Consider the following 25,686-nt stretch of genomic DNA (forward strand, 5'->3'; position numbering starts at 1 on the left):
ATGAGACAAAAGTTGAGCTTTTTGGGCAAAGGCATCAACATAGAGTTTACAGGAGAAAAAAAGAGGCATTCAAAGAAAAGAACACGGTCCCTACAGTCAAACATGGCGGAGGTTCCCTGATGTTTTGGGGTTTCTATGCTGCCTCTGGCACTGGACTGCTTGACTGTGTGCATGGCATTATGAAGTGAGAAGACTACCAACAAATTTTGCAGCATAATGTAGGACCCAGTGTGAGAAAGCTGGGTCTCCCTCAGAGGTCATGGGTCTTCCAGCAGGACAATGACCCAAAACACACTTCAAAAAGCACTAGACAATGGTTTGAGAGAAAGCATTGGGGACTTCTAAGGTGGCCAGCAATGAGTCCAGACCTGAATCCCATAGAACACCTGTGGAGAGATCTAAAAATGGCAGTTTGCAGAAGGCACCCTTCAAATATCAGGGACCTGGAGCTGTTTGCCAAAGAAGAATGGTCTAAAATTCCAGCAGAGCATTGTAAGAAACTCATTGATGGTTACCGGAAACGGTTGGTCACAGTTATTTTGGCTAAAGGTTGTGCAACCAAGTGTTAGGCTGAGGGTGCCAATACTTTTGTCTGGCCCATTTTTGGAGTTTTGTGTGAGATGATCAATGTTTTGCTTTTTGCTTCATTCTCTTTTGTGTTTTTTCATTTAAGACAAATTAAATGAAGATAATAATACCAAAGAATTTGTGATTGCAATCATTTTCAGGAAGAAACTGAGTATTATCTGACAGAATTTCAGGGGTGTCAATACTTTTGGCCACAACTGTATGAGAACACAGATGTGTGCATGGGCATGTGCACGTCTGTGTTTAAAAACGCATGCGTTTTAAGAGTAAAAATGGCTAAAAAATGGTTAAAACACATGCGCAAAAAAGCAGCAAATGCATACAAAACGCATGATGCGTTTTTTGTATACGTTTGCACTGCGCAAAAACGCAGCGCAAAAAAACACTAGTGTGAAACTAGCCTTACAGTGGTTTTTCCTTGACATTTTGCCATAAGTTAATGAATCATTCACTGTGTAACTACAAAAGCAGCAAAAATAAAGTCATATGGAGCTTTCAGTAAGAACAACCTCTCATCCGAAGCAACATATCATTAGTACAAGTGCACTGGACTGTCAGCTGGCTGGGTCAGCATTTTTAGAGCCATGTATCATTTAATACTTGAAATCATTAGGCAGTAACTCATGAAGGAACCAGAGATTTGGGTGCTGGGATGTAGCTTTTTAAATAACTATTATCTTGTCAGTGTGCCTATGAACCATGACACTCTATGATACAGTAACTTTAGTCATTGCATTTAGGAGGGTCCATTGTAGCAGCATAGCAATTGATATTAATTAGTAAAATTACTGGAAACCAATTTATTTCTTATTAGACCATTGGTTTAATGTTATAAGAGAATGTTGTTTGGATATGGCAAACACTGTGTAATACATTGTATGTTCTGTTTAATGACAGGTTTCTTACATGCCCATTTTAAAAATGTCTGGAATTTTAAAAAGTTGCCTAAAAGCATTTTTTCTTCTTAGACAACTTTTTTATTAATAAAGTTTATTTTCTCCTGGTAGCCACGTTTTGAGGAAGTTGAATGAACAGCATTGAAATGATATTTGTTAGGCTCACCTGGTGAGGTCGATCCTCTAAGGCCTCTTTCACACATCGGTATCAGGGGTCCAGCGGCGTGCGGCGAAAAGCCTGGCCGCCGGATCCGGCCTGCAGCAGTGACACCGGATGTACATATGGCGCCTGATGCAGCTTGGAGGACATTTAAAGGAGCCGCAGCATCGGGGGTCGAGAGAGATTGGGAGGCGAGAGAGCAGCCAGAGAGACAGCGGGGGACGAGAGAGCAGCCAAAGAGAGAGCGGGGGACGAGAGAGCAGCCAAAAAAGAGAGCGGGGGATGAGAGAGCAGCCAGAGAGACAGCGGGGGATGAGAGAGCAGCCAGAGAGACAGCGGGGGACGAGAGAGCCAGCCAAAGAAAGGTATGGAGCATATGGAGAGAGAGAGAGAGAGAGAGAGATAGGGAGAGAGAGAAGGGGAGGGGGAGAGAGAGACGCGCGCCGGGCACTTGTGGGGTTAAAACTCACAGTGCCCGGGCATGCGCTGTTGAAAAAGCCGGTCCAGCGCTGCAAAAAAAGTTGCAGCCAACGTTTTTTTGCAGATGCTGGACGGCACATGTTTGCCGTATCCGGCAAAACCCGGAGGCGCCGCATGACCATCTGGCACGATGCGGCGATCATTACATTCTATGTGGAAAAAAACGGATCCAATTCCGGATCCGGTTTTCACAATTTTCACCGCATCCTACCGGATTTAAAAAAAACGGATGTGTGAAAGTAGCCTAAGCTTTAGGGCAGTGTTCCCCAACTTCGGTCCTCAAGACTGGGAATCTCTCTCAGGCAAAACTAACAGGTCAAGGAAATTCTTATCCTCTCTTGCTGACAACTTTATCTTCCAAAAGGTAGGGGAGAAAACAAGGGGAACTGCTACCTTGGATCTAATCCTTATAAACAGGGAGGAAATGGTTGAGGAGGTAAAAGTGACTGGGACCCTAGGAGGTAGTGACCATGCTATTTTAGAATATTGGATAGCTAGAGGAGGAAGACCTGTGAAGACTCAGACGTCAAGGTTAGATTTCAGAAAGGCAGATTTTAAGGGATTCAGAAAGAGAATTGGAGGGATCCAATGGCTGGATATCCTTAAAGACAAAAATGTCCAGGAAGGATGGGAAATCTTGAAAAATGAAATTCTCAAAGCACAATTGTTAACAATTCCGAAAAGAGGGAAGAATAGGAAGCATTTAAGGAAGCCAGGATGGATGAACACAGTACTTAAGCACATGCTAAAAAGGAAGAAAAAAATGTTTATAAAATGGAAAGAGGGAGGCATATCTAAAGAAGAATATAATGCTGTCTGCAGAACCTGCAGGGCACAAATCAGATTATCTAAAGCTGACAATGAATTGAGGCTTGCAAGAGATGTCAAAAGCAATAATAAAGGATTTTGGGGATATGTCAAAAGTAAAATCAAAGATGCTATAGGATTTTTACAGGATGAAAATGATGAAATGGTAAGACAGGATGTTGAGAAGGCCGAACTTTTAAATTCCTATTTTGCATCTGTTTTCTCTCAGAAAGGAAATGTAACATCAACTGTTATTAACTGTCCAATTAAGGGAATAGAAGAAGCCAGGATATCTATAGACAGAAAGATAGTGAGGAAACACTTAGCTAACCTAAATGAATTCAAGTCTCCAGGTCCAGATGAATTACACCCCAGTGTCATGATCCAGTGTTGGATCTGGCGGTATTAAATGCATTAAGTGAACTTTTTTTCCTTTGGTTCCAAAGTGTGTCATGATTGCCCCCGGTGGCCATTAGAATCATCACGTGGTCTCGTTCATTCTAAGTTGCCCGGTGGTGGGGAATGGTATCGCACCTTAGGTTTAGGTTAATGTTCACTTAATTATGGATCAGGTGTGACACCCTATAAAGGTGTGCCCAGGGTGTTCACTCACTGCCTGTGATATTGTGAGATTGCTTTCACTTTGAAGTGGAGAGCCTGGAGGGAGGATGGAGCTGGTGAGGAGTCCTGCGCAGCTTAGCCAGGGGGGACGTGTTGCAGCTATGGTGTCTGGACGAAGGGCTCGCATGGCGTGGTGGGGTCGCAGTGATGGAGTCAGCGGGAAGTGTCTGCATGGTCTGGCGGAGTGGCTACTATGGAGAGTGGCACTCACCATGTGGGACTTGGCCGCTGAGCTGGACTCAAGCATGCTTGACTTCGTGGCAGAAGCTGAACACTTCCTTGGGACTCTGGTACTAAGCAGCTGCAACTGGTGTTGGACTCTGCTCCAAGGCTGCACTAAGGTGAAGGATCCAGTTATGGTGATGGATCCAGGTGGAGGAGAAGATGCACTCAGGTGGAGGGCTCTGTTGCTAGGAGCGCACGCAACAGAGCAAAGCTAAGTGGTGTTTCCCCTGTATTGTCTCTTTCCTCATGTGTGTTATTAGTGCAGTGGTGGGATTAGTCTCCGCACCGACCCATTCCCTAGTGAGGGTTTAGGGTCAGGGTGAGCTAGGGCGTTAAGGTACGTGTGCGGCGACAGGTGCGGAGCCTGTTTAGGGAATGTAAGGAGTGCAGGGACACTGGCTCAGGGGAGCTTAGGAGGTCTCCATTTCCCCATTCCCTATCGCAGGGCCCACCATTGTTATAGTTTCCCAGGTTCCCCCTTTATTATTTGATTATTGTATGTATAACGTTTAATACCCAAATTCGCCAGGTGGAGGCGGCGTATCCACCTGCACGTTTTATTATTTAAATTCGCCCCACTGGAGGCGGTGTATCCAGGGTCACGTGTGTCACATGGGTTCGCCTTGCGGAAACATCTGCGTCCTGACACACGTGATCATGACACCCAGAGTACTGAAGGAGATAGCAGAAGAAATTTTTGAACCCCTCTCCATAATCTTTGAAAATTCTTGGAGAACAGGAGAAGTCTCAGAAGACTGGAGAAGAGCAAATGTTGTTCCTATCTTCAAAAAGGGGAAGAAGGTGGACCTAGGCAACTATAGGCCGGTGAGTCTGACTTCTATACCAGAAAAGATCTTTGAACAAATTATTAAACAACATGTATGTCAGTACCTGGATAAGAATGAAGTGATTAAACAGAGTCAGCATGGGTTTGTAACTAATAAGTCATGTCAGACTAACTTAATTTCCTTCTATGATGGAATCACTGATTGGGTGGACCAAGGAAATGCTGTAGATATAGTATATCTTGACTTCAGCAAAGCATTTGACAAAGTATCTCATACAATCCTTATTGAAAAAATGACTAAGTATGGAATGGACAAGGCAACTGTTAGGTGGATTCATAACTGGCTTAGTGATCGGACCCAAAGAGTGGTCGTAAATGGCTGCACATCCAGTGGGAAGAATGTCTCAAGTGGGGTACCACAGGGCTCTGTCCTGGGCCCTGTATTGTTCAGCATCTTTATCAATGATTTAGATGAAGGAATTGAGGGTAAAATGATTAAATTTGCTGATGACACAAAGCTAGGAGGGATAGCTAATACTAGAGAAGAGAGAGAGGATTCAAAAAGATATAAATAAACTGGAGAAGTGGGCAGCAACTAACAGAATGGTTTTTAACAGGGAAAAATGCAAAGTACTACATCTGGGCAATAAAAATGAAAAAAGCATATACAGAATGGGAGGAATAGGCCTAAGCAACAGCACATGTGAAAAAGACTTGGGTATACTAATAGATCACAGACTGAATATGAGTCAACAGTGTGATGCAGCAGCAAAAAAGGCAAATGCAATTCTGGGATGTATAAACAGAAGCATACAGTCTAGATCACGTGAAGTCATTATTTCCCTCTACTCCTCTTTGGTCAGACCTCATCTGGAATATTGTGTCCAGTTTTGGGCACCACATTTTAAAAAAGACATCAACAAACTGGAGCAAGTTCAGAAAAGAACCACCAGAATGGTGAACGGTCTGCAAACCCTGTCTTATGAGGAAAGGTTGCAGGATCTGGGATTGTTTAGTTTGCAAAAGAGAAGACTGAGAGGAGACTTAATAGCTGTCTACAAATATCTAAAGGGCTGTCACATTGTAGAAGGATCATCTTTATTCTCATTTGCACAAGGAAAGACTAGAAGCAATGGGATGAAACTGAAGGGAGGAGACACAGATTAGATATTAGAAAAAACTTTTTGACAGTTAGAGTGATCAATGAGTGGAACAAGCTGCCACGAGAAGTGGTGAGTTCTCCTTCAATGGAAGTCTTCAAACAGAGGCTGGACAGACATCTGACTGGGATGATTTAGCGAATCCTGCTTTGAGCAGGGGGTTGGACCAGATGGCCCAGGAGGTCCCTTCCAACTCTACGATTCTATGATTCTATGAGCTACCAACAGGTCATGTTTTCAGGATTTCATTAGTATTGTATAGGTGATGGAATTCCTGCCTGTGCAGGTACTGCAATTATCACCTGGGGCATACTAAGGAAATCCTGAAAACATGAACCCATGGTGGCTCTTGTGGACTGGAGTTGGGGAACACTGCTTTTGGGCATTGATGCAACAAGCTGGAATGCACATGAACAGGGAAGACTTGGCAATTACAGGAATCTCAGGAGCAGCAGGAAGGGTGAAGTAGAGCCCTGCAGGGATGAATGCAAGCACAGGCACAAAATGCTCATACGGTAGAGCACAACAAACAAAGGGCTAGAGTTTTAATCCAAAGACTCAGGTATGTGTCTAAATACGCCCTTATAAAAGTGAAAGGAGATGATGTCATTGATCTACTCTGATGGAACAACTGTAGGTAAAAAAGCGCACAACACCAACCAGATATACCCTTTTGGGTTCAAGGAAAGTAAAAAAAAGATGCTCACCTTGCAGGCACAACTCCCATGAACACCAGAAAATATCAGCTGCTGATCTACTGCAGAATAGTTGACTGATTTATATGAAATCTAGTAATGAGCGAGCACTAAAATGCTTGGGTGCTCGGGGACTCATTCCTCGATTCGAGCAAATCATAATGCTGGGGTGCTCGACCTGAGTAACGAGTATAATGGAAGTAAATGGGAAACTCAAGCATTTTTCCAGCGCCCCCCCACCCCCAGAGTATTATGCCACTTTTACAGACTGAAAATGAAACATACAAAACCGCAATTAAAATGGATTTTACTGAAAAAAATGTTAACAAACATACCTTCCAGGATAATGACTGGTATTTAAATTGAAATAAATAAGAGGAAAAAATACTTCTCCACACCTTAGACTATATTCACACGCAGTGATTTTGCTGCATTTTTGCACGCTTGCATTGCTTTCAATGGTAAAAACAATACATTCAACAGAAAATCTTAGCATTTTAATACTTTATCTGGCCATGTAGTGCATGAGACATGATCAAATACATCCTGCTTAATTTTATGAAAGAGGGACTCTGAAAGTCACTTTTTTTTATCAGGGACATCAGGTGGCCATGAAAGCTTGGTTTGCATCCTAGGTCATGGGTCTACCAGCAGGACAATTACCCCAAACATACTTAAAGAACCAGAAATAGATGCAACCAAAGCACTGGAAAGTTCAAAAGTGGTAATTCCAGCTCCAGTAGCATAGTGTCCCACTACTACCACTTACATACAGATTCTAGAAAGAAAACTGTGAATGGACACATTAGATCAGTTTATTTTGCCTTCTTTGATGAATTTTGAGTACAGAACACCATAAAAAGCATGAATCGGTCAATGGGTCTATGGAAAAAGCAGCAGCAAGGCTTAGGATTAACCCCTTTCCTACATTGGACGTAATATTCCGTCCATGTGACCTGGGCCCTAATTCCCATGGACGGAATGTTACGTGGTGAGCGCCGCTGATCGCGGCCGGGTGTCAGCTGATTATCACAGCTGACACCCAGCAAAATGTGTCAGAGGTGGTCACGGACCGCCCGCAACATGTTAACCCCTTGCACACTGCGATCAAACACGATCACAGTGTACCGGGGCTTAAAGGGAAGCATTGGCAGGGAGGGGGCTCCCTCCGTGCTTCCCTGAGCCCCCCACAGCAGCACAATGTGCAGCGCTGCTGCAGGGGGCTCTTTCCGTGAAGGTCCCCGGATCCAAGATGGTGACGGGGACCTTCGGGGGCCTGCAGGGAGCTGACTTCCTCAGTGCCTGCAAAGCGCAGGCATGAGGAAGTCTGCGTCTATGCCTGTGACAGATCACTGATCTGTCACAGTGATCTGTGATGTGACAGATCAGCGATGTCACAGGACAGTTATGTCCCCCCTGGGACAATGTAATAAAGTTAAAAAAAAGTGTAAAAATAAATTTTAAAAAAAATCGCTAAATATATTAAATAAAAAAAAAATATTACCTAATAAATTCATTTTTTGGAAATAAAAAAAACAAACAAAAGTACACATATTTAGTATCGCCGTGTCCTTAACGACCCGCCCTATAAAACTGTCCCATTAGTTAACCCCTTTAGAGAACCCCTTAAAAAATAAAAATAAAAAACAAAGCAAAAAATAATGATTTATTATCATACCGCCGAACAAAAAGTGAAATAACGCGCGTTCAAAAAGACGCATATAAATATCCATGGTACCGCTGAAAACGTCATCTTGTCCCGCAAGAAACGAGCCACAATACAGCATCATCAGTGAAAAAATAAAAAAGTTATAGCTCGCAGAATAAAGCGATGCAAAAATAATTATTTTTTATATAAAATTATTTTCATTGCATAAAACCGCCAAAACATAAAGACCGAAATGAGGTATCGCTGTAACCATACTGACCCGAAGAATAAAACCGCTTTATCAATTTTACCGCACACAGAACGGTGTAAACGCACCCCCCAAAAGAAATTCATGAAACGCTGGTTTTTGTTCATTCTGCGTCCCAAAAATCGGAATAAAAAGCGATTAAAAGACGTCACGTGCCAAAAATGATATAAATAAAAACGTCAACTCGTCCCGCAAAAAATAAGACCTCACATGACTCGGTGGGTCAAAATATGGAAAAATTATAGCTCTCAATATGTGGTGATGTAAAAACTATTTTTACAAAAAAAATCGTCTTTTAGCGTGTGACAGCTACCAAATATAAAAACCGCCATAAATAGTAAATCAAACCCCCCATTATCACCCCCTTAGTTAGGGAAAAATAATAAAATTAAAAGAAAATGTATTTATTTCCATTTTACCATTAGGGTTAGGGTTAGGGCTAGGGTTAGGGCTGAGATTAGGGTTAGGGTTGTGTTGGGGTTAGGGTTGGAGTTATAATTGGGGGGTTTCCACTGTTTGGGCACATCAGGTGCTCTCCAAATGCAACATGGTGTCTGATCTCAATTCCAGGCAATTTTGCGTTGAAAAAGTCAAATGGTGCTCCTTCCCTTCCAAGCTCTGCCATGCGCCCAAACAGTGTTTTACTCCCACATATAGGGCATCAGCCTACTCAGGACAAATTGTAAAACAACTTTTTGGGTCCAATTTCTCCTGTTACCCTTAGGAAAATAAAAAATTGGGGGCAAAAATATCATTTTTGTGGAAAAAAATGATTTTTTTATTTGCACGCCCGGGCGTTATAAACTTCTGTGAAGCACTTGGGGGTTCAAAGTGCTCACCACACATCTAGATAAGTTCCTTACGGGGTCTCGTTTCCAAAATGGGGTCACTTGTGGGGGGTTTCCACTGTTTAGGTACAACAGGGGCTCTCCAAAGGCAACATGACACCCGCAGACCATTCCATCAAAGTCTGAATCATATAATCATATAATCATATAATCATAGAATCGTAGAGTTGGAAGGGACCTCCTGGGCCATCTGGTCCAACCCCCTGCTCAAAGCAGGATTTGCTAAATCATCCCAGTCAGATGTCTGTCCAGCCTCTGTTTGAAGACTTCCATTGAAGGAGAACTCACCACTTCTCGTGGCAGCCTGTTCCACTCATTGATCACTCTAACTGTCAAAAAGTTTTTTCTAATATCTAATCTGTGTCTCCTCCCATTCAGTTTCATCCCATTGCTTCTAGTCTTTCCTTGTGCAAATGAGAATAAAGATGATCCTTCTACAATGTGACAGCCCTTTAGATATTTGTAGACAGCAATTAAGTCTCCTCTCAGTCTTCTCTTTTGCAAACTAAACATTCCCAAATCCTGCAACCTTTCCTCATAAGACAGGGTTTGCAGACCGGTCACCATTCTGGTCGCTCTTTTCTGAACTTGCTCCAGTTTGTTGATGTCTTTTTTAAAATGTGGTGCCCAAAACTGGACACAATATTCCAGATGAGGTCTGACCAAAGAGGAGTAGAGGGAAATAATGACTTCACGTGATCTAGACTGTATGCTCCTGTTAATACATCCTAGAACTGCATTTGCCTTTTTTGCTGCTGCATCACACTGTTGACTCATATTCAGTCTGTGATCTATTAGTATACCCAAGTCTTTTTCACATGTGCTGTCACTTAGCCCTATTCCTCCCATTCTATATATGCTTTTTTCATTTTTATTGCCCAGATGTAGTACTTTGCATTTCTCCCTGTTAAAAACCATTCTGTTAGTTACTGCCCACTTCTCCAGTTTATTTAAATCTTTTTGAATCCTCTCTCTCTCTTCTCTAGTATTAGCTATCCCTCCTAGCTTTGTGTCATCAGCAAATTTAATCAGTTTACCCTCAATTCCTTCATCTAAATCGTTGAAAAAGATGTTGAACAATACAGGGCCCAGGACAGAGCCCTGTGGTACCCCACTTGAGACATTCTTCCAACTGGATGTGCAGCCATTTACGACCACTCTTTGGGTCCGATCACTAAGCCAGCTATGAATCCACCTAACAGTTGCCTTGTCCATTCCATACTTAGTCATTTTTTCAATAAGGATTGTATGAGAGACTTTGTCAAATGCTTTGCTGAAGTCAAGATATACTATATCTACAGCATTTCCTTGATCCACCCAATCAGTGATACCGTCATAGAAGGAAATTAAGTTAGTCTGACATGACTTATTAGTTACAAACCCATGCTGACTCTGTTTGATCACTTCATTCTTATCCAGGTATTGACTTACATGTTGTTTAATAATTTGTTCAAAGACCTTTCCTGGTATAGAAGTCAGACTCACCGGCCTATAGTTGCCTGGGTCCACCTTCTTCCCCTTTTTGAAGATAGGAACAACATTTGCTCTTCTCCAGTCTTCTGGCACTTCTCCTGTTCTCCAAGAATTTTCAAAGATTATGGAGAGTGGTTCAGAAATTTCTTCTGCTATCTCCTTCAGTACTCTGGGGTGTAATTCATCTGGACCTGGAGACTTGAATTCATTTAGGTTAGCTAAGTATTTCCTCACTATCTTTCTGTTTATAGATATCCTGGATTCTTCTATTCCCTTAATAGGACAGTGAATAACAGTCGGTGTTACATTTCCTTTCTGAGAGAAAACAGATGCAAAATAGGAATTTAAAAGTTCAGCCTTCTCAACATCCTGTCTTACCATTTCATCATTTTCATCCTGTAAAAATCCTATAGCATCTTTGACTTTTCTTTTACTTTTGACATATCCCCAAAATCCTTTATTATTGCTTTTGACATCTCTTGCAAGCCTCAATTCATTTTCAGCTTTAGATAATCTGATTTGTGCCCTGCTGATTCTGCAGACAGCATTATATTCTTCTTTAGATATGCCTCCCTCTTTCCATTTTATAAACATTTTTTTCTTCCTTTTTAGCATGTGCTTAAGTTCTGTGTTCACCCATCCTGGTTTCCTTAAATGCTTCCTATTCTTCCCTCTTTTCGGAATTGTTAACAACTGTGCTTTGAGAATTTCATTTTTCAAGATTTCCCATCCTTCCTGGACATTTTAGTCTTTAAGGATATCCAGCCATTGGATCCCTCCAATTATCTTTCTGAATCCCTTAAAATCTGCCTTTCTGAAATCTAACCTTGACGTCTGAGTCTTCACAGGTCTTCCGCCTCTAGTTATCCAAAATTCTAAAATAGCATGGTCGCTACCTCCTAGGGTTCCAGCCACTTTTACCTCCTCAACTATTTCCTCCCTGTTTATAAGGATTAGATCCAAGGTAGCAGTTCCCCTTGTTTTCTCCCCTACCTTTTGGAAGACAAAGTTGTCAGCAAGAGAGGATAAGAATTTCCTTGACCTGTTAGTTTTGCCTGAGAGAGATTCCCAACAAATGTCTGGATAGTTGAAATCTCCCATGACAACTATGTCATATTTTTTGGAGAACTTGGCCATTTGATGCATAAAGAGTTCATCCATATCTTCAGCTTGCACAGGCGGCCTGTAGTAAATGCCTACAATGGTGTCCTTTCCATTGTTCTGTCCTTGTATTCTTACCCAAACAGTTTCCACAGAACTCCCAGTCTCTGAAGCTTCAATCTCTGTGCAGATATATGCGTTTCTAACATACAATGCAACACCCCCTCCTCGTTTATCAAGTCTGTTTCTTGCAAATAAGTTGTATCCTTCTAGTCTTGTATTCCAATCATGTGTATCGTCCCACCAAGTTTCAGTGATTCCAATGACATCATATTTCTTTTCCTGTGTTAGTAGTTCCAATTCTCCTTGTTTGTTGCCCATGCTTTGTGCATTAGTATAGAAACATTTTAGTTTGTGATTGGTTTCTCTTTCTCCAATATTGTTATTAATTAGATTCTTTCGTCTTTGTTCTTCCTTTCCACTTCTATTAGCAGAGTTCTCAATAGCATTTGTCAGGTGTATGGCTTTTTCTGGTCTTTTGCTTCCCTTCCCATGTTGTTCTAGTTTAAAGCTCTCCTTACAAGTGTAGCAAGGCGACTTCCAAATACATGCTTTCCAGTCTTCGTAAGGTGCACCCCATCTCTAGCAAGTAGTCCATCGTATAAGTAGTTCACTCCGTGATCCAGAAATCCAAATCGTTGCTGACGGCACCATCGACGTAGCCAGTTGTTCACCTGCAGAATCTTATTCCACCTCCTTGTTCCATGGCCATCCACTGGGAGGATGGAAGAGAAGACCACCTGCGCTCCCAGTTCTTTCACTTTCTTGCCTAAGTCTTCAAAGTCTCTGCAGATGGTTTCCAGGTCGTTTCTTGCGGTGTCATTTGTCCCCACATGTAGTAGCAGGAATGGGTAGTCATCTGTAGGTCTGAAGAGTCCTGATATCCTGTCAGACACATCTTTAATTTTTGCACCTGGAAGACAGCACATTTCTCTTGAAGTTATATCCGGTCTGCAGATAGCGGCCTCTGTTCCTCTCAACAGGGAATCCCCCATGACCACCACTCTCCGTTTCTTCTTCACAACATTTTTCTTTCTCCATCCAGGAGGACTCTGAAGGCGTACAAGGTTGCTGTTTGTTGGCAAAGTCTTATCCTGATGTATTTCTTCATCATTTTCCTGCGTGAGAGCCTGGTACTGGTTTCTGAGCAGTATGGGTGCTGACTGCCTCCTGATCCTCCTGCTTCTCTGGGTCACATGTCTCCATTCCTCTGTTTCTTCAGGTGCACTTCGAATTTCTTCTCTTTCTGTAACATGAAGAGATAATTCTGCTCTGTCCAAGAACTCTTCACCTTCCTTAATGATCTTCAACGTAGCCAACCTCTCTTCGAGATTTTGCAACTTTTCCTCCAACAGGGACACAAGCTTGCATTTGTGGCATGTGAAGTTTGGCTTTTCCACTGGTAAGTCTGTGAACATGTAGCAAGAAATGCAGCTCACCAAATGGCTCCTGGCCTCTTCCATCTTGAGATTTCTTAAAAACGATGAAAGATGAGCCAAAATTCCTCTTTTCAGCTGCAACGGCCAAAACCCAGTGATCGTTGAGCTCGCGGAGACTCTTCACTTATCCCAGAAGGCAATGGGAATATGCAAATGATCTCCTCAAGACTCTTCCCCTGGTTTTCCGATTTCCTCTTTTCAGCTGCAACGGCCAAAACCCAGTGATCGTTGCGCTCGCGGAGACTCTTCACTTATCCCAGAAGGCACTGGGAATATGCAAATGATCTCCTCAAGACTCTTCCCCTGGTTTTCCGATTTCCTCTTTTCAGCTGCAACGGCCAAAACCCAGTGATCGTTGAGCTCGCGGAGACTCTTCACTTATCCCAGAAGGCACTGGGAATATGCAAATGATCTCCTCAAGACTCTTCCCCTGGTTTTCCGATTTCCTCTTTTCAGCTGCAACGGCCAAAACCCAGTGATCGTTGAGCTCGTGGAGACTCTTCACTTATCCCAGAAGGCACTGGGAATATGCAAATGATCTCCTCAAGACTCTTCCCCTGGTTTTCCGATTTCCTCTTTTCAGCTGCAACGGCCAAAACCCAGTGATCGTTGAGCTCGCGGAGACTCTTCACTTATCCCAGAAGGCACTGGGAATATGCAAATGATCTCCTCAAGACTCTTCCCCTGGTTTTCCGATTTCCTCTTTTCAGCTGCAACGGCCAAAACCCAGTGATCGTTGAGCTCGCGGAGACTCTTCACTTATCCCAGAAGGCAATGGGAATATGCAAATGATCTCCTCAAGACTCTTCCCCTGGTTTTCCGATTTCCTCTTTTCAGCTGCAACGGCCAAAACCCAGTGATCGTTGCGCTCGCGGAGACTCTTCACTTATCCCAGAAGGCACTGGGAATATGCAAATGATCTCCTCAAGACTCTTCCCCTGGTTTTCCGATTTCCTCTTTTCAGCTGCAACGGCCAAAACCCAGTGATCGTTGAGCTCGCGGAGACTCTTCACTTATCCCAGAAGGCACTGAGAATATGCAAATGATCTCCTCAAGACTCTTCCCCTGGTTTTCCGATTTCCTCTTTTCAGCTGCAACGGCCAAAACCCAGTGATCGTTGAGCTCGCGGAGACTCTTCACTTATCCCAGAAGGCACTGGGAATATGCAAATGATCTCCTCAAGACTCTTCCCCTGGTTTTCCGATTTCCTCTTTTCAGCTGCAACGGCCAAAACCCAGTGATCGTTGAGCTCGCGGAGACTCTTCACTTATCCCAGAAGGCACTGGGAATATGCAAATGATCTCCTCAAGACTCTTCCCCTGGTTTTCCGATTTCCTCTTTTCAGCTGCAACGGCCAAAACCCAGTGATCGTTGAGCTCGCGGAGACTCTTCACTTATCCCAGAAGGCACTGGGAATATGCAAATGATCTCCTCAAGACTCTTCCCCTGGTTTTTTGAGCTCGTACATTCCAAAACGTCACTACTTCCCTTCCGAGCCCTGACATGTGCCCATACAGTAGTTTTCTCCCACATATGGGGTATCAGCGTACTCAGGACAAATTGGACAACAACTTTTGTGGTCCAATTTCTCCTGGTACCGTTGGGAAAATAAAAAAATTGGTGACTAAAGATCATGTTTGTGGAAAAAATACGATTTTTTTATTTTCACGCCCGGGCGTTATAAACTTCTGTGAAGCACTGGGGGGTTCAAAGTGCTCAACATACATCTAGGTAAGTTCCTTGGGGGGTCTAGTTTCCAAAATGGTGTCAATTGTGTGGGGTTTTCACTGTTTTGGTACATCAGGGGCTTTCCAAACGCGACATGGCGTCCGATCTGAATTCCAGCCAATTTTGTATTGAAAAAGTCAAACGGCGCTCCTTCCATTCTGAGCTCTGCCATACGCCGAAACTTTGGTTCCCCCCCACATACCAGGTATCATCGTACTCAGGACAAATTGCACAATAACTTTTCCAGTCCAATTTCTCCTGTTACCCTTGGTAAAATAAAAAAAATTGAACCTGAAGTATTTGTTCATTTTTTTTTTTAAATATTCAAAAAAACTCCTGTGACGCACTTGAAGGGTTAACATTCTTGAATGTGGTTTTGAGCACCTTAAGGGGTGCAGTAGGGATGGGCGAATCCTGAAATATTCGGAGTCGCTAGGCTGTAACGAGTCCGACTTGGAAACTCGCTATTCGTTGCAAGTCTAGTGAGTCCAATATTAATGAATGGGGATGCGAGTTTTGCAGCGATTCCTGTGCTGGGGAGGAGGAGAATGGGGATGCAGATTTTTTTTTTGCAGAGTTTCTTAGCGATTTTGTGTCAGCAGCTGGACACAAAATCGCTAAGAAACTAGGATTGCTTGTATTAAACTGTTAAAAAACTAGCTAGGAGTTCTCTCTCTCTGTTTTGCAGCGATTCCTGTGCTGGGGAGGAGGAGAATGGGGATGCGAGGAGAGAGAGAGAGAGAGAGAGAGAACAAACTCCTAGCTAGTTTTTTCACAGTTTAATACAAGCAATCCTAGTTTCTTAGCGATTTTGTGTCCAGCTAGGAGTTCTCTCTCTCTCTCCCCTCCAGCACAGGAATCGCTGCAAAACTCGCATCCCCATTCTCCTCCTCCCCAGCACAGGAATCCCCCCCCCAGCACAGGAATCGCTGCAAAACAGAGAGAGAGAACTCCTAGCTAGTTTTTTCACAGTTTAATACAAGCAATCCTAGTTTCTTAGCGATTTTGTGTCCAGCTGCTGACACAAAATCGCTAAGAAACTCTGCAAAAACTAGGATTGCCATTCATTTGCATTGGACTCGTTACTGTGCGAGTAATCGCTTGGAAACTCGCAGAGTACCGACTCCTGCGAGTCCCCTACTACTCGCAGAGTAACGAGTCCTAACGAGTAGATTCGCCCATCCCTAGGGTGCAGTTTTTAGAATGGTGTCACTTTTGGGTATTTTCTATCATATAGACCCCTCAAAGTGGCTTCAAATATGATGTGGTCCGCATAAATAAAATGGTGTTTTCAAAAATGAGAAATCGCTGGTCAACTTTTAACCCTTTTAACTTCCTAACAAAAAAAATTTTTCATTCCAAAATTGTGCTGATGTAAAGTAAACATGTGGGAATTGTTATTTATTAAGTTTTTTTGGGGCCGTATCTCTGTGATTTAAGGGCATAAAAACTCAAATTTGGAAAATTGCAAAAATTTCGCCAAATCTCCATTTTTTTTCACAAATAAACGCAAGTTATTTGAATAAAATTTTACCACTAACAGGAAGTACAATATGTCATGAGAAAACATTGTCAGAATCACCGGGATCCATGGAAGCATTTCAGAGTTATTACCTCATAAAGGGACAGTGGTCAGAATTGTAAAAATTGGCCCGGGAGTTAACGTGCAAATCACCCTTGGTAGTGAAGGGGTTAATGATGAGCCAGTATACTCATGGCTTGGGTTTCCCAAAGCATGCTCAGGTGGTCTCCGAGTATTTTGGCGTGCTCGGAGATTTAGTTTTCGTCATCTCAGCTGCATGATTTGCGACTGCTAGACAGGCTGATTACATGTGTAGAATGCCTGTTTGTTAGGGAATTCCCACATGTATTCAGCCTGTCTACATGTCGCAAATCATGCAGCTGAGACACCGAAAACTAAATCTCTGAGTATGCCAAAATACTAGGAGATGACCCGAGCATGCTCAGGGAGAACCGAGCAATGATGTTACTCGCCCATCACTACTTAGTATTTATAAGGCAATAATCCCTGACTAGATGCCCATCATAAGCTATACCTATTGCTACACCTCACCCTACACAAATTGCAGATAAGAGCTGTATTATTATAGAATATAGAAGGCATATGAATTGGTCCTGAAAATATTTTTTTTAGTGTATGTGGCAGCATCAAATTCTTGGGGAACGCATATACCTCTGTCAGCTTTGATGAATTTCTGAGCACAGATAACGATAAAATAAACATGAATCGGTCAATGAGTCCACAGAAAAAAACAGTAAGTCTTAGAATTGTAAGACAATAATATCTGACTAGATGCCTGTCATACACTATCCCTACTGGCAAACATCACCGTAGACAAAGTGCAGATAAGAGCGGCATTGTTATAACAGAATAGAATCCATTTGAATAAGCCCTGAAAAAAGTGATTAGTTTAATGTAGCAGTATCAAGGACTGTTATTTCATCAACCCTGCTGAGGAATATAATAAAGCATTTCGCATCCACTCAGGCTGATATGGATGAGACCAGGATCTTCTGAAATCCTTTATGTAGTGGGAGAACTCCCTATGTGACGATCACCTGGCAGCCCACAACAAGGCACTGGATCATATACTAATAGAATAGACTGGCACTTTTGGCTTCAAAAATGTTCCCTCAACTAGAAGCATTTTTTCCCATTATTAAGGAGTGGGTATTCTACACTGGTATAGCATAAGTGCTAAGTCCAAGGAATGCTAAAAATTAGAAGGAGGCACTGCAATAGGCCTTTAAAGAGACGTAGTGGAGGGCCTCAGAAAACATTTTTTTGCCAATATTAAGGAGTGAGTATCCTAGACTGGCAATACCCTGCACTAAGTGCATGGGCTGAAAAACATTTACCCCCTTGGAGGTATACTTATATATTAAAGAGTGTAAACGTAGGCCTCCAAAAAGTGTTAATGAGGGCATCATAAACACCCTTAAAAATACAGCTCTGGCAAAAATTAAGAGACTACCACATTAAAGCCCTGTCATGGGCAGCCCATTCTCCAGACCTGAACCCCATTGAAAACCTCTGGAATGTAATCAAGAGCATGATGGATAGTCACAAGCCATCAAACAAAGAACTGCTTAAATTTTTGCACCAGAGGCAGTGTGAAAGATTGGTGGCAAGCATGCCAAGACGCATGAAAGTTGCTTTTAAAAAACATAAAATATTGATTTCTGAACTATTCCTGAGTTAAAATATTAGTATCGTTGTTTTTAAATGATTATGAACTTGTTCTCTTTGCATTATTTGAGGTATGAAAGCACTGCTTTTTTTTAATTTTGACCATTTCTCCTTTTCAGAAAAAAAATACATTTATTGCTTGGAAATTCAGAGACATGTTGTCCAAAGTTTGTAGACGAAAAGAACAATTTACATTTTACTCAAATATATACCTATAAAGAGCAAAATCAGACAACCTGAAATTTGGAAGTGGTCTCTTAATTTTTGCCAGAGCTATATATAGTGAGGGTAGCATGATCACCCTGCTGATATGATGGTGGTGGAGGAGGAAGAGGATGACACTAGAAAGATGAAATCCTGAAGCGTATACCCATGTTTAGGTGGGAAGTGGTGCATGAGAATAGACCAGAAAAAAAAACACTGGAATATTGTTTATGTTCTGCTGCTGTTATCCTATGATGTAGAGAAGCCTTGCCCAATCCAGCCAATCAGACTGTCAGCATTTTCAGTTGACAGGCATATGCGCCTATTGGTTATAATACCCCCTGCAGCACCAAAAACCATCTCTGACAAAACGCTAGTGGCATGGCAGGCCATGACCTCCAGACCGTAGAGAGACAGTTCATTTCAAGATGGGATGTTCTGAGAAAACTAAGACCTTTAAGAGCGTTTCCCTGCATCCGATGAATCTGGTGTGTGTCTCCCTCGTGTTCTTCCCTTGATAGTCCAATGAACTCTGACCTCTGCCATGAGCGTTGTCAGATGAGAATTTTTTAATAATTCTTCAACTAGGGTCTTATGGTACTGCAACATTTTATTAGACCTATCTGCCATGGAAAGGAGAGATGTAAAGTTCTCCTTGTAGCATGGGTCTAGAAAGGTGACAACCAGTTATTTGTGCTCAATTTAACTGCTGAAAAAAATTGCAGTACTACAATGGCAGGAAAATTTGCCCACTTCAGATGGACTTCTTAGACTGCAGCATCAATATAGCATTGCTATTTTTAGCAAGTTTTGTGTTTTGAGGCACAACTGAAGCACAATAAGTTCCACATAAAATTTCACTGCTGAAAATAATTGCAGTATTACAAAGGCAGAAATATTTGCCCACTTTGGGTGGACTTGTTTGGTTAGAAATAGCATTGCTATATTGATACTGCAGTCTAATAAGTCCATTTGAAGTGGGCACATTTTTCTGCCAATGTAATTTTTTTCAGCAGTGAAATATTGTATGGAACGTATTGTGCTTTTTATGTGAGTTTTGAGGCATGACTGGAGCAAGATAAATGCCGTATTAAAATTTCACTGCTGTAAAAAATTGCAGTATTATAATCACAGGAAAATGGACTTCTTAGACTGCAGTATCAATATAACGATGCTATTTCTAATCAAACAAGACTTTTTTGTATTTTGAGCCACAACTGGAGCACAATAAATGGTGTATAAAATTTCCCTGCTGAAAAAAAATTGCAGTATGGCAATGGCAGTAAAATTGTTGAATCTCAAATGGATTTCTTACGCTGTATTATCAATATAGCAAATGCTATTTCAAAACAAAAAAATTGCTTTGCTAGAAAAAGCATTGCTATATTGATACTACAGCGTAAGAAGTCCATTTGAGGTTCGACAATTTTCCTGCCATTGCCATACTGCATTTTTTTTCAGCAGGGAAATTTTATATGCCATTTATTGTGCTCTAGTTGTGCCTCAAAACCCAAATAAATCTTGCTTAGTTAGAAATTGTTAGGCGTCGAATTTCTGCGTTTACTCCGCAGGGATCCAGACCCTCACATTCTGCAGTCTCCTGCTGTTTATCTCCTGCAGAGGAGATTGCAGAGGAGATTGCCTTGCAGCAAATCTCTCCTGAGGCTAAAGGTACTGTCACACTTAGCGATACACCAGCGATCCCGACCAGCGATATGACACGGTCAGGATCGCTGGTGCATCGCTAAGTGGTCGCTAGTGAGATGCCACACAGGCAGATCTCACCAGCGACATAGCAGGGGTCGGGGGTTGCTACTTACCAGTCAGATGAGGCGATCCTGACGTACTCCCGCCCGTGTCCACGCGTCGCTCGTCTCCACAGCAGGAAGCCCCAGCAGGAAGCTGATGGCGAGAAACGGTCCAGGACGTTCTCGCGCGATCAGCGATAACCAGCGGGGGAGCGGTCGGAGGTAAGTATCAGACATAGCGATATCGCTAGCAATATCGCTATAACGTCACAAAAACCAGTGACGTTATAGCGATATTGCTAGCGATATCGCTTAGTGTGACAGGCCCTTAAGTCCTTCTGTCTTCCTACTAAGCATGCTCATGGGACAATCTCCCATTGAAGATCAGGAGTCATGTGCTCAGGTCTCGCTCCAGATCTCATTGGTCCATCTCAGAGATCTGGAAGCTTGTGGAAGGTCCCAGCTGCTATAAAAGGCACGCAAGGCTGTTCCTCCATGCGCTAGTATAGACTATACTTGCTGCTGTGTGTATGAGGACGGATGTATGATTCTGGTGAATGACTCATTATAAAACCCCTTCCCTCTGATATTACGTATGTGGTTAGGGACTGAGTTAGAATCAGCGTCAGCGCTCCTCTGCTGCAACATCCACAGCTGCTAGTGTCCGACATTGCGCTTGCGCCTTAACCTTGTCGTTTAGCGGCAGTGTCCATGCCGCCCTGCAGTAGCAGCCCCTTTGCGTCCGCATTTGCGACGCTCTGTACACGGTAAGTCTAGACGGACGTAGTGCCGCCATCTTGGGCTACTCCTGTGACCTGATACCGTGTGTGCATTTTTACTGAGTACTGTGACCTCAACAAGCTCAGTCTTTTGTGTTTGTACTTATTTGGCATCTCTGTGAATAAACTGAGATTGCTCTGCGCACTTGGGTGAAGTTTAACCCTGTGCGCATTTCCGCCATATTGCTCCTGCCACCACTTAGCAGCGGTTATATCACCTACTGCATGGTGGACCCCGAGCGGCGAAGCACTTTATTATTATTTTTATTAAGTGTGTTCCGCCGTTCCTAACAATATACCAGCGCCAGGGTCTGGCTAGTAATGGCAGAACAGCAGCAACTGTTACAGTGTATTCGGCAGCTTGAGGGCCGGTTGGCCACTCTTGAGAGGGCTCTCTCAGCTGCACAATCCACCGAAGCTGCTGTAAAGGCAATCACAGATGCGGTTTCCCGTATGTCCACGTCCTCCCTCGCGCTGACAGTTACCCACCTCCCGTTGCCCGATAAATTTTCTGGCGATGGCTCCTCCTGTAGGGGTTTCATCAGCCAGTGCTCCATTTAGCTGGAGCAACTGGCTGCGCGATTCCCTACAGAGCGGGCCAAGGTGGGGTTTATTGTTTCCCTTCTGTCTGTTGCGACGCTCCCACACAGTAGGTCTAGACGGACGTAGTGCCGCCGTCTTGGGCTACTCCTGTGACATGATACTGTGTGTGCGTTTTTACTGAGTACTGTGACCTCAACAGGCTCAGTCTTTTGTGTTTGTACTTATTTGGCATCTCTGTGAATAAACTGAGATTGCTCTGCGCACTTGGGTGAAGTTTAACCCCGTGCGCATTTCCGCCATATTGCTTCTGCCACCACTTAGCAGCGGTTATATCACCTACTGCACTGTGGACCCCGAGTGGCGAACGCACTTTATCATTATTTTTATTTAGTGAGTTCCGCCGTTCCGAACAGAAATAGCGTCACTATATTGACTAGTAGTGATGAGCATGCTACTCATTGAAATTGAGTATTGACGAGCACGCTCACTCATCACAAATGATGCCACAATATCAGGTTGCACTGCTATAATGAAGAATCCTTAAAACCAAGAAGAGTTGAATGGTTTTTATTTCCAAAACGCATTTCAAAACTGGACTAGCATGTTTTTCAAGTGAAAATAACAGTTGCATAATGCAGATGCAATTGTTTTTTTTTCACTTGAAGAAAAAAGGCTTGTTCAGAATTGAACTCGTAGTGGCTCTATGGATACTTCAACACAGTGCTGCAGCCTGATACTGACTTATCATCCAAATTGGTCTTTGACCTACTACTGGCAACTTGCAAAACCAGATGTGGAGCACAGCAGAAGACAGCAAATTCAGGGGAATGAAACGGAACATGGGATACCCAATATACAGTGGGGAAAAAAAGTATTTAGTCAGGCAGCAATAGTGCAAGTTCCACCACTTAAAAAGATGAGAGGCGTCTGTAATTTACATCATAGGTAGACCTCAACTATGGGAGACAAACTGAGAAAAAAAAATCCAGAAAATCACATTGTCTGTTTTTTTTTCATTTTATTTGCATATTATGGTGGAAAATAAGTATTTGGTCAGAAACAAGCAATCAAGATTTCTGGCTCTCACAGACCAGTAACTTCTTCTTTAAGAGTCTCCTCTTTCCTCCACTCATTACCTGTAGTAATGGCACCTGTTTAAACTTGTTATCAGTATAAAAAGACACCTGTGCACACCCTCAAACAGTCTGACTCCAAACTCCACTATGGTGAAGACCAAAGAGCTGTCAAAGGACACCAGAAACAAAATTTTAGCCCTGCACCAGGCTGGGAAGACTGATTCTGCAATAGCCAACCAGCTTGGAGTGAAGAAATCAACTGTGGGAGCAATAATTAGAAAATGGAAGACATACAAGACCATTGATAATCTCCCTCGATCTGGTGCTCCACGCAAAATCCCACCCCGTGGGGTCAGAATGATCACAAGAACGGTGAGCAAAAATCCCAGAACCACGCGGGGGGACCTAGTGAATGAACTGCAGAGAGCTGGGACCAATGTAACAAGGCCTACCATAAGTAACACACTACGCCACCATGGACTCAGATCCTGCAGTGCCAGACGTGTCCCACTGCTTAAGCCTGTACATGTCCGGGCCCGTCTGAAGTTTGCTAGAGAGCATTTGGATGATCCAGAGGAGTTTTGGGAGAATTTCCTATGGTCTGATGAAACCAAACTGGAACTGTTTGGTAGAAACACAACTTGTCGTGTTTGGAGGAAAAAGAATACTGAGTTGCATCCATCAAACACCATACCTACTGTAAAGCATGGTGGTGGAAACATCATGCTTTAGGGCTGTTTCTCTGCAAAGGGGCCAGGACGACTGATCCGGGTACATGAAAGAATGAATGGGGCCATGTATCGTGAGATTTTGAGTGCAAACCTCCTTCCATCAGCAAGGGCATTGGAGATGAAACGTGGCTGGGTCTTTCAACATGACAATGATCCAAAGCACACCACCAGGGCAACGAAGGAGTGGCTTCGTAAGAAGCATTTCAAGGTCCTGGAGTGGCCTAGCCAGTCTCCAGATCTCAACCCTATAGAAAACCTTTGGAGGGAGTTGAAAGTCCGTGTTGCCAAGCGAAAAGCCAAAAACATCACTGCTCTAGAGGAGATCTGCATGGAGGAATGGGCCAACATACCAACAACAGTGTGTGGCAACCTTATGAAGACTTACAGAAAACGTTTGACCTCTGTCATTGCCAACAAAGGATATATCACAAAGTATTGAGATGAAATTTTGTTTCTGACCAAATACTTATTTTCCACCATAATATGCAAATAAAATGAAAAAAAAAACAGACAATGTGATTTTCTGGATTTTTTTTTTCTCAGTTTGTCTCCCATAGTTGAGGTCTACCTATGATGTAAATTACAGATGCCTCTCATCTTTTTAAGTGGTGGAACTTGCACTATTGCTGACTGACTAAATACTTTTTTTCCCCACTGTAGGTGTATAACAATATTGTAGCATCTACCTGAGGCCACATACTCAAAATTCTGCCTCGGTCTGACTTAGCACAAGCTGCTCTGTCTTGCCGACTCCAAAGAAATGCCGATACCCTTTAACCTTTGTACAGAGATCTGGTTATACAATAAGATCCAGTGGAATGCTACCATGGAAGGGCTGCCATCAAGAAGTAGGAATGGCAGCCAAGTGGGGTCAGAGCTGAGAATTCTCTTCACAGACAAAATCAGGATCCTCAATAAACAACTCTATAGTTGAAAGCTCTGAGGTGTTAGGGGGTTGGGAGAAGGCCCAAGCTTGGGGGGTCTCCCTGCAGCAGGGATATGAGGAGTCCCACATGCTGGGTCTCAGAACCACATGAAAGTGGGAGGAGCCTGAAATACAAGCAAAAGCTTTCCTTATAGTCCAAAAAACTACAGTCGCCTGAAAATTTGACAGGAAGATTTACATTCGGCTCTGGAAAAATCAAAGGTGGAGCTGCAAGGGCTTGGGGATTCATGTTGCTGAATCTGATTTGCAGGACCTTGGATTACATTGACCTGTTCTTGCATTTGATCCATCAACTTTTGGAAGGGTCCATAATTTGTATGAGCCAGATATAATGTAATATCTGACTGATGCTACAGGCTCAAAAGGATGTCTCCTACACAGTTGGCATAATCCACTCCATCTGGCAAACTCCAGATGAATACCCCAATACCCTTCAACCCCTGTACATGGATATGGTTTTACAATAGGACCCAATGGAATGCTACCATGAAAGGGCTGCAGCTGTACAGAGATTAGAATGGTCACTAAGCATGGTCATAGCCAAGAGGTCATGTCAAAACAGGATTACACTTAAAAAAAACAGGAGCAGAAGCTGCATACCTAGCCAGGAAACACTAAGCTATGAAGGATGGAAGATTTAGAAGGATGTGGTGCTCTACAATTGGCTGGAGCTGGGAGCTGATAACTTTAGATGGATGCACACACATCCATAATGCCATCCTACCCTTGGTGGCTAGACAGAGCCTGCCATCCTCAGCTTCTGGTTCTGAGATTTCTATTACCAGTGCTGCCCACAGAGTTAATACGGCAGCACCTGGCAACAGAGGCAGAAGTTGAAGGGGCAGGTTCTGGTGGACATGTGACAAATATTTCTTTGCATGTTAACCCCATATCAGTAGGGACATGCCAGACTCTGTTTAATTCATGGATAATATTGTTATGTCTCCAAATGAAATTTTTATCATTTACTGCTATATACTGTCATATTTGTTAGGTAGTACAATATATCTCATTTACTGTTTGCCTACTTTTATAGGCAATCTTATATTGGCATTTCAATTAGCAAATGTAGTCAGGTTATTTTCTTATTTACCAATGTGTAAAATTATTGTGAAAAGGTGATAACTTTCTGATTGCAAGGGTTCCCACACTGAGACCCCGCCATAGATCACATGAATATGGCACTTTTCCTCTCTGAATGAAGTGACTGGAACGTATTGTATGTACAGTTGTGGCCAAAAGTATTGACACCCCTGCAATTTTGTCAGATAATACTCAGTTTCTTCCTGAAAATTATTGCAATCACAAATTCTTTGGTATTATTATCTTCATTTAATTTGTTTTAAATGAAAAAACACAAAAGAGAATGAAGCAAAAAGCAAAACATTGATCATTTCATACAAAACTCCAAAAATGGGCGAGACAAAAGTATTGGCACCCTCAGTCTAATACTTGGTTGCACAA

The 25,686-nt window shown here is 42.8% G+C and overlaps 1 protein-coding gene across 1 annotated transcript in view; it reads right to left on the reverse strand.

Moving 5' to 3' along the window:
* The window catches only part of AGBL1 (AGBL carboxypeptidase 1), a 1,225,565-nt gene that overhangs the window by 238,928 nt on the left and 960,951 nt on the right, over positions 1–25,686 (reverse strand). The gene's annotated exons all lie outside the window — the stretch shown is intronic.

Source organism: Dendrobates tinctorius, unplaced genomic scaffold (genome assembly GCF_039654945.1).
Source record: "Dendrobates tinctorius isolate UK_male_01 unplaced genomic scaffold, ASM3965494v1 ptg000022l, whole genome shotgun sequence".
Taxonomy (NCBI): Eukaryota; Metazoa; Chordata; class Amphibia; order Anura; family Dendrobatidae; genus Dendrobates; species Dendrobates tinctorius.